The 9,143-nt window shown below is 46.1% G+C and overlaps 1 protein-coding gene across 3 annotated transcripts in view; it reads left to right on the top strand.

The window, feature by feature from the left end:
• adat1 (adenosine deaminase tRNA specific 1) overlaps positions 1–9,143 on the top strand; it is a 70,939-nt gene continuing 61,796 nt past the window's right edge. For 2 of the 3 annotated variants that reach the window (XM_073070268.1, XM_073070270.1), the window contains exon 1: positions 4–71. The gene's annotated coding sequence lies outside the window, so the exon portion shown is untranslated. Of the gene's footprint in view, positions 72–9,143 lie in introns of all 3 variants that reach the window. The other variant, XM_073070269.1, reaches the window with a different exon arrangement.

Genomic DNA, 9,143 nt, shown 5'->3' with positions numbered 1-9,143 from the left:
GTCGGAAAGGCTGAATGCGCATGTGCAGTGACAGCGTTCAGGCCCCGTGGCGGACAATCGGCGACCTGAAGGTAACGCTCCATAGACTGCAGGTGCTGAAAATCTTGAGGAAGGTGCACAAAATGCTGGAGGAACTCTTATTGTCGTCAGGACTGATGAAGGGTCTCGGCCCGAAACGCCGACTGTTGATTTCCTTCCATTGATGGTGCAGACCCGCTGAGTTCCTCCGGCATTTTGTGTGTGTCTGGTGAAGGTGAAGTGTTTGACACGCTCATAAGTCAAAAAGTTAAAGTTAAGTTCATTGTCATATGCACAAGTACGTGTATGAACAGGTGCAATGGAAACTTGCAGCAGCATTACGGTCACGTTGACTGCTCCTCTCAGCGGATGCTGCCCGACCTGCTGAGTTCATCCAGCGTGTTTGTACGTGCCTGTCTGAGAGATGTAGCACAGTAACAGGCTGTGCCAACCCAATGAACCCTGCTACCCATTACACCCAAATCCTCAATTAACCTACTTCCCTGGAATGTGGGAGGAAAGCATACGGTCGTGAGCAGAATGTACAAACTCATTATAGATAGTAGCAGAATTGAACCTGGTTAGCTGGTACTGTAGCAGTGTCACACAAACTGCTAAGCTTATATGCTGCCCAAATCACTGACATAGGTCATGAAATTTGTTGTTTTGCAGCAGCAGTACAATGCAAGACATAAAAATTACTACTTAGTACAAGAGTAAATTGTGCAAAAGAGGAATAATAAGGTGGTGTAATGAAAAGAAAGCATGTCTGGGATGGCAAAGGTCTGTAATGATGTACGTCACCTTCTTGAGTCACTACCTCATGAAGGGTTGCGCCTGTGATAGAGGTGGCTGCGTCTACAGCTTGTTTTAATGACCACTGCCTAATCTTGCAACTGGAATTCCTCATCTTAGATTTCCCCACTATTGGAAACGTCTCGATATCTACCTTGTCGTGTCCTCTCAGTATCGTGTATACTCAGAGGCTACTTCACGAGGTACCTGCTGCACCCAACAAAGTGATTAATAACTGAATGCTGAAAGGTGCAGCCCATCCACACCAAGGCTCGAGTCACTGTGTGCCCAGAGATGCCCCTTCCCGCACCACCACTGCAGTGCGTGGCCACCCAGTGCCACTTTTGCCTTCCCGCCAGCTTGAACCAGTCCATCTGGCCACCATCCTATGACCTCTTCCGTCAACAAGGCATCCTTGCCCACAGAACTACCACTCACCAGATCCTCCCCTGTTTCTTTTGCAGCATTCTCTGCAAATTCCAGAGAGTGTTGCGTGTTAAAATCTCAGGAGACCAGCAGTCTCTGGAACACCCAAACCTGGTAGCCGTCAAATTAAGCTCTTTAAAAATGATTGTTCAGATACAAACCACAATTGTTATACAGAGGCATTCAAGTCCGGAGACCAAGAAAGCTACAAGAAGCTCAGGTATGATCTCCGGAAAGCCATCTCATGGGCAAAGTGGAAATTCTGGACCCAATCAACGAGAGATGCTGAACAGCATCTCTAGCAGGGTTTGAATGCTATCACCTCCTACAAGGTTAAATCAAGCAACATGGGAGACAGCAGGCCTTGGCTTCCAGATGAGCTCAATGCATCCTATGCTCACTTTGACAGAACACGGAGAAGCCGTCGTGAACACGACACATCCCCTGATGATCCATTGATCTCAGTATCTGAAGCTGACGTGCAGGCTGCTGTCAGGAGAGTAAATCCACGGAAAGGATTGGTACCGGGCAGGCTACCTGGCCACGTACTAAAGACCTGTGCTGACCAACTGGCTGGTGTGTTCACTGAGATCTTTAACCTCTTGCTTTGGTGCTATGTGGTACCCACCTGCTTCATTCAAGCTTCAATTATTCCGGTGCCCAAGTAGAGCATGGTGACTGACCTCAATGACTATCGCCCAGTTGCACTTACATCCACAATTATGAAGCATTTTGAGAGGTTGGTGAAGAACCTTATCAGCTCCTGCCTGAGAGGTGACTTGGATCCACTCCAATTTGCCCACTGGAGCAACAAGTCCACAGCAGAGGCCACCTCTTTGACTCTTCACTCAATCCTGGAACATCTGGACAGCAAAGATGTGTACATCAGGATGCTCTTTATCGATTACAACTCAGCATTCAATACCTTCATCCCCTCAAAACTAATCAATAAGGTCCGAGGCCTTGGCCGCAATGCCTCCTTGTGCAATTGGATCCTGGATTTCCTCACTTGTGGACCCTAGTTGGTTCGGATTGGCAACAACATCTCTTCCACAATCTCCTTCAACACAGATGCACCACAGGGCTGTGTGCTTAGCCCCCTGCTCTATAGACTTCATGAGAGGGAAACCAGAGGTCCTCATTGGAAGTTCAGATGTGGAGAAGGTTAGCAACTTTAAATTCCTGGGTGTTACTATTTCAAAGGACCTGGCTTAGACCCAGCACATAAGTGCAATTGTGAAGAAAGCATGGCAGCACCTCTACTTCCTTAGCAGTCTGTGGAGATTCGGCATGCCATCTAAAAAGAAAACTTTTGACAAACTTCTGTAGATGTGTAGCGGAGATTATATTGACTGGCTGCATCATGGACTAGTAGGGAAGTACCAATGCCTTTGAACAGAAAGTCATACAAAAGGTAGTGGATTCAGTTCAGTATATCGTGGGTAAAAACCCTCCCAACCATTGAGCGCATTACATGAAATGCTGTCGTAAGAAAGCAGCATCCATCATCAGAGATCCCCTCCACCCAGGTCATGCTCTCTTCTCGCTGCTATCAATAGGTAGAAGGCATAAGAATCTCAGGACTCACACCACCAGGTTCAAGAACAGTTACTACCCCTCAACCATTAGGCTCACACTCACTTGCCCTATCATTGAAATGTTCCTACAATCAATAATCTCACTTTAAGGACTCTTTATCTCATGTTCTTGTTATTTATTGCTATTTATTTATATTTGCATTTGCACAGTTTGTTGTCTTCTGCACTCTGGTTGATCTTGCATTGATCCTGTTATAGTTACTATTCTATAGATTTGCTGAGTATGCCCACAAGAAAATGAAACTTAGGTTGTATATGGTAATGTACATGTACTTCGATAATAAAATTTTCTTTGAAATTTGAAAACATGTACACCCCTCTACAGTCTGGAGAAGTCTTGTCAAAAATGGTCTTCATGGAAGAGTTGCTGCCATAAAGCCATTCCTGTGAAGTGGAAAGAAGGCAAGAGACTCAGCTATGCACAAAAACGCAAGGAATGGAGTCCTGAGCAATGACAGCAAGTGCTCTGGACTGACAAGTCAAAATTTGAACTTTTGGCTCAAGCAGGAGGCAGTTTATCTGCAGAAGGGCTGGAGACCGCTAACTCCATAGATGAGTGCCTGCGGCCCCCAGTGAAGCGTTGTGGAGATTCCCTGCAGGTCTGGGGCTGGATTTCTGCAAATGGAGTTGATGATCTGGTCAGAATTAATGGAATCCTCAATGCTGAGAAGTACAAGCAGATTCTCATCCATCAGAGAGGCGTCTAATTGGTCACAACTTCAGTGACCCCAAACACATAGCTAAGATTATATAGACAACAACACACACAAAATGCTGGTGGAACACAGCAGGCCAGGCAGCATCTGTAGGGAGAAGCGCTGTCGACGTTTTGGACCGAGACCCTTTGTCAGGACTAACCAAAAGGAAAGATAGTAAGAGATTTGAAAGTAGTGGGGGAGGGGGAAATGTGAAATGATGGGAGAAGACCGGAAGGGGTGGGATGAAGCTAAGAACTGGAAAGGTGATTGGCGAAAGTGATACACAGCTGGAGAAGGGAAAGGATCATGGGACGGGAGGCCTCAGGAGAAAGAAAGGTGGGGGGGGGGGAGCACCAGAGGGAGATGGAGAACAGGCAAACAACTAAATATGTCAGGGATGGGGTAAGAAGGGGAGGAGGGGCATTAACGGAAGTTAGAGAAGTCAATGTTCATGCCATCAGGTTGGAGGCTACCCAGCCGGTATATATGGTGTTGTTCCTCCAACCTGAGTTTGGATTCATTTTGACAATAGAGGAGGCCATGGATAGACATATCAGAATGGGAATGGGACGTGGAATCAAAATGAGTGGCCACTGGAAGATCCTGCTTTCTCTGGTGGACCGAGCGTAGGTGTTCAGCGAACGGTCTCCCAGTCTGCATCGGGTCTCACCAATATATAAAAGGCCACACTGGGAGTACCAGACGCAGTGTACCACACCAGCCGACTCACAGGTGAAGTGTCGCCTCACCTGGAAGGACTGTCTGGGGCCCTGAATGGTGGTGAGGGAGGAAGTGTAAGGGCAGGTGTAGCACTTGTTCCGTTTACAAGGATAAGTGCCAGGAGGGAGATTGGTGGGAAGGGATGGGGGGGGGGGGGGAACGAGTGGACAAGGGAGTCGCGTAGGGAGCGATCCCTGCGAAAAGCAGAAAGAGGGGGGGAGGGAAAGATGTGTTTGGTAGTGGGATCCCGTTGGCGGAAGTTACGGAGAATTATACGTTGGACCTGGAGGCTGGTGGGGTGGTAGGTAAGGACAAGGGGAACCCTATCCCGAGTGGGGTGGCCGGTGGATGGGGTGAGGGCAGATGTACGGGAAATGGGAGAGATGCGTTTGAGAGCAGAGTTGATGGTGGACGAAGGGAAGCCCCTTTGTTTAAAAAAGGAAGACATCTCCTCAGGAGCTGTCAGGATGAGGCTTTTCATTCCAGGACGAAGGAGATGTCTTCCTTTTTTAAACAAAGGGGCTTCCCTTCGTCCACCATCAACTCTGCTCTCAAATGCATCTCTCCCATTTCCCATAAGTCTTCCACCCATTGGTTCTGGGACTTCCCGCAGATACCAAAAAAATGCAGATGGTCAAGTTCCTTATATAAAATGGCGGAGTATTTGCATATAACCTTTGCACATCCTCCTGTATACTTTAAATCATCTCTAGATTACTTATAATACCTAATACAATGTAAATGCTATGTAAATAGTTGTTACACTGTATTGTTTAGGGAATATTGACAAGAAAAAAAGCTGTACGTGTTTCTCTTGCTCACAACACAAGCAGCGACCAATGATCAAATGAGTAAAACATGCAATACCTGTACTGTAGTTGTTACTCTGTCTTCTTCAGGGAATAAGGACGCTTTGGAGGAGGCTCAATAATACTAAAGTCAGGAACTGTGGAGGTTGGCAAGGTAGCTCTCCTCTTCTGTGAGTTTCTTGAGCTCCTCTGGGAACGCTGCTGATGCCGATTCTCCCGTGATCTTTACGTTCTCGAGGCTGTAGCGCTTTACATAGCCAGCTAGCCATCCCTTACTAGCCTTAAGCTCTTTTCCCTCACTCTCATCAACCCCGCCATGGTAGTGCTCATAGAGACTAAGAGCTTTTTCACATATAAATTGCGAGCGAACAAACGAGACGCGAGGCGAGCAATTCTTGAACAATGAGTGCTGGAAGAGCACTTTCAAGTTTTCTCGATTCGCGCATGCGGAACTTGCGGATAAGGAGGGCCGATTGCATATGCTTATTGCATTTGATAGGAAAGATTTTCTGTAATGATCCTTGTGACAGCAGAGCTGATTAATCCTGAGTATTATACGCCAGTGAGTCTTACATTAGTGTGTGGGCAAACTATTGGAGAGGATTCTAAAAGACAGGATTCATGAGCATTTGGAGAAGCATAGTCTGATTAGGGATAGTCAGTGTGAGAGGCCACACGGGTCTGACTGTTTTGAGGAAGGTAAAGCAGTGGGTATGTATACTGTATGGATTTTAGTAAGGTGTTGGACAGTGATCCTCATTCAGAAAATCAGGAGGTATAAGATTCATGGAAACTTGTCTGCATAGATTTGGAATTGGCTTGCTTACAGAAGGCAGAGGCTGGTGGTGGATGGAGCAAATTCTGCCTGAAGGATGAATAGTAGTGGTATTTTGCAGGGATCTGTTGTGGGACCCCTGCTTTTTGTGATATCTATAAATGACTTGAATGAGGAATTATAAGATGTGTTAGTTAAGTTTGCAGATGACGCAAAGGTTAGTGGTGGTGTGGATAATGTAGAATAGTGGTCGTCAACCCTTTCGATCACAATCGACAAGTCGATCTTTGAGACTCTCCCAGTAGATCCTGAAAAAAGAAGAAAAATAAATACACAAAAACTGTTGAGAGATTGTTTCCGGGTTGTGGGGTTTTAGTTCCGTTCTTTCTGCCCAGTGCGCATGCGTGTAGCTCCCCCACACTACACAGTGTATTTCAGTGGTTCCCAACCACCGGGCCGCGAGGAAACGATATGAGTCAGCTGCACCTTTCCTCATTCCCTGTCACGCCCGCTGTTGAACTTGAACCCATGCGAGGTCATCAGTCGCCTAACTGCAGTGACACCCTTGCACCAAGGATTACTGGTTGGCCTCGGGCAGCCGGTGGGAAGTGCCGTCGCTACTGGCCTGGAGGTGCTGCCTCTAAACCTGTTTAGCACACCGAATGTTTGTGAGGATCCCGGTGCTAAAATATTCGCAGACAACCAGATCAGGGTTTGGTAAGCAGCAGAGCAGCTACCACACTGCGATTTATTGAAGCAAACTTTTGTCGGCCGATAAATCCTGCAAAGGGGGGGCGGGCGTGCATCCTAACGCACTCCTCACTCGGTCGCTCTCTCCAGACTGCGACCAACGCGGCCCCGGTACGGGGACCTCCGGTTCTGACCTTGTCTTCTCACCCCACCCACGACCAGCCGCACCTGGCCAAGGCGTCTGTCGGCAGGCGGGCAGGAGGCTGGAGTTGGGGCCCGGAGGCTGTCTAATGAGGCAATGAAGCCCTCAAAACTGCTTCGGTACCCTGAGTCCAAGCACCCTGCACTTAAAGACTAACCTACTGAATTTTTCCAGCGGAAAAAACATGATCAGCGCGGTACAGAAGCCAAGTGCCAGGAGCCACGAAAACTAAATTACGGAATAGACTGGACATAAGGAACCTTTTTCGAGTATCACTGTATTCTGGTCGTGATTGACACCCCTCCCCATCGGCCAGTCCACAAGAATATTGTCAATATTCAGAAGGTCCGCGGTGCAAAAAAGGGTGTTTACACATTATTTCTACTTCCGGGTTGCGGGGTTTTACCTCTGGTCTTTTCTGCCCCGCTGTGCATGCATGTAACTAATCAAACTGGGGGTCGATCTTGCCTTTCTCTAAGGCCGAGGTAGGGGACCTTGGGTTTAAAAAGGTTGGTGACCACTAATGTAGAAGGTTGTCATAGTTAATAACAGCATATTGATAGGATGCCGAGCTGGGCTCAGAAGTGGCAGATGGAGTTCGGTTTGGGGAAGTGTGAAGAGATGTATTCTGCCTTCACGTTTGACCTTCCAAAAGCATAAATTCAATGGCAGGATTCTTAGCAGTGGGGAGGAACAGAGGAATCTTGGAATTGAAGTCCATAGTTGCTATGCAAGTTGATAAGGTGATGAAGATGTAGGTCTCCATTAGTCAGAGGATTGAGCTGTGAGGTACTAGTGCAGCTCTATAAAACTCTTTTTAGGCCACACTTGGATTATTATGTTCATTTCTGGTTTCCCCATTATAGGAAAGATGTAGACAGGGTGGAGAGACGAGGTAATATATTTTTGGGGAAACTATACTAGATAATGTGTCTTATGATGAAACTGAGCAAAATAGAGCTTTTTCTTTGGACTGAAGAAGAAAGAGAAATGACTTGATAGAGCAGTGTAAGAGGATAAGAGGCATTAATAGAGTGGACATGCAGCACCTTCTTCCCAGGTGCAGTGACTAAGGTGATAGGACATTTTTTTTGAGGTGATTGGTGGAAAGTATAAGGGTGATGTTGGGTAGTTTTTTTATGCAAAGCAGTAAGTACATGGTACATACTGTTAGATGTGGTGGTAGAGAGATACATTAATGGGACTCTTACATAGACACCTGGATGAAAGAAAAATAGAGTGCTATGTGGGAAGGAAGGGTTAGATTGATCTTATAGTAGGTTAAAAGGTCAGCACAATATTGTGAGCCAAAGGGCCTTTTCCTGGGCTCTATGATGCTATGGCTGTGCTGTACTGATCTATGTTACAGGAAGAACAAGGAGGGCTGGATTGCCTTTGTCACAGCAACATATTAATGGCTTTGAAAAGAGATTTAATTGCCATCACAGGACAAACTTGGTTGGAGTAATTCAATCATTTGAGCACTAAGTGCATATTCGTTCATTTTTGGAGAGGAAATGGAGATTGGAATGTGTGGTCACAACTACCAGGATACAGGAAAAAGCCTGTCATGTGCACTGTTTATACACATTGAATCATTACACAGTGCACTGAGCTAGAACAAAGTAAAACAGTAAGAATGCAGAATCGAATATAAAGCACTATTGAAAAAGTGCTGTGCAGGTCAATGAAGTGAATTGTGAGGTCACAAACTCATATTTTACAAGAGGTGCATTCAAGAGCCTGACAAAAGTTGTCCTTGAGTCTGCTAGTGCTTCAGGCTTTTGTATCTTCTGCTTAGTATAAGAGAGGAGTAGAAAGAACGTCCAGGGTGGATGGAGTCTCTGATTATGCTGGCTGCTTTACTGAGGCAGTGGGAAGTGTAGACAAAGTCCATTGAGGGAGGCTGGTTCCCGTGAAGTATTGAGCTGTGCCCACAACACTCTTGCAGTTTCCTGCAGTCACGTGCAGAGCAATCGCCATATCAAGCTATCATGCAACCAGATAAGTTGCTGTCGATGGTGTATTGATTTATTCCATTGAACAGGCACAGAACAAAGACAGGTTCAGAGTAGAAAGTGGGAAGTGATTAGAGATGATTGAGAGTGTTGAAGAAATGTACGGGACTGTACATAGTTAGCATAACATAATGCATAGTTATGCATAACAGTTAGCATAGTGCTTTACAGCACCAGTGAGCGGAAGATTTGGATTTAATTCTCGCCGCTCTCTGTAAGGAATTGTGGGCATGCAATTTTGTTACCAGAAGCATGGTGATACTTGTGAGCTTCTCCCTGCACATTCTTGGACTGTGTTGATTATTAACACAAACAATGTATCTCTCTATATGTTTTGATATACAAACAACAAATAAAGATAATCTCTTTAACTGTGAGGTAGTGAGGACAGCAT

The sequence above is a fragment of the Hemitrygon akajei genome, chromosome 17 (assembly GCF_048418815.1).
Source record: "Hemitrygon akajei chromosome 17, sHemAka1.3, whole genome shotgun sequence".
In the NCBI taxonomy this organism is placed as follows: Eukaryota; Metazoa; Chordata; class Chondrichthyes; order Myliobatiformes; family Dasyatidae; genus Hemitrygon; species Hemitrygon akajei.
Note: the sequence above shows the minus strand (reverse complement) of the source record. Positions and strands in the feature narration are given on the sequence as shown.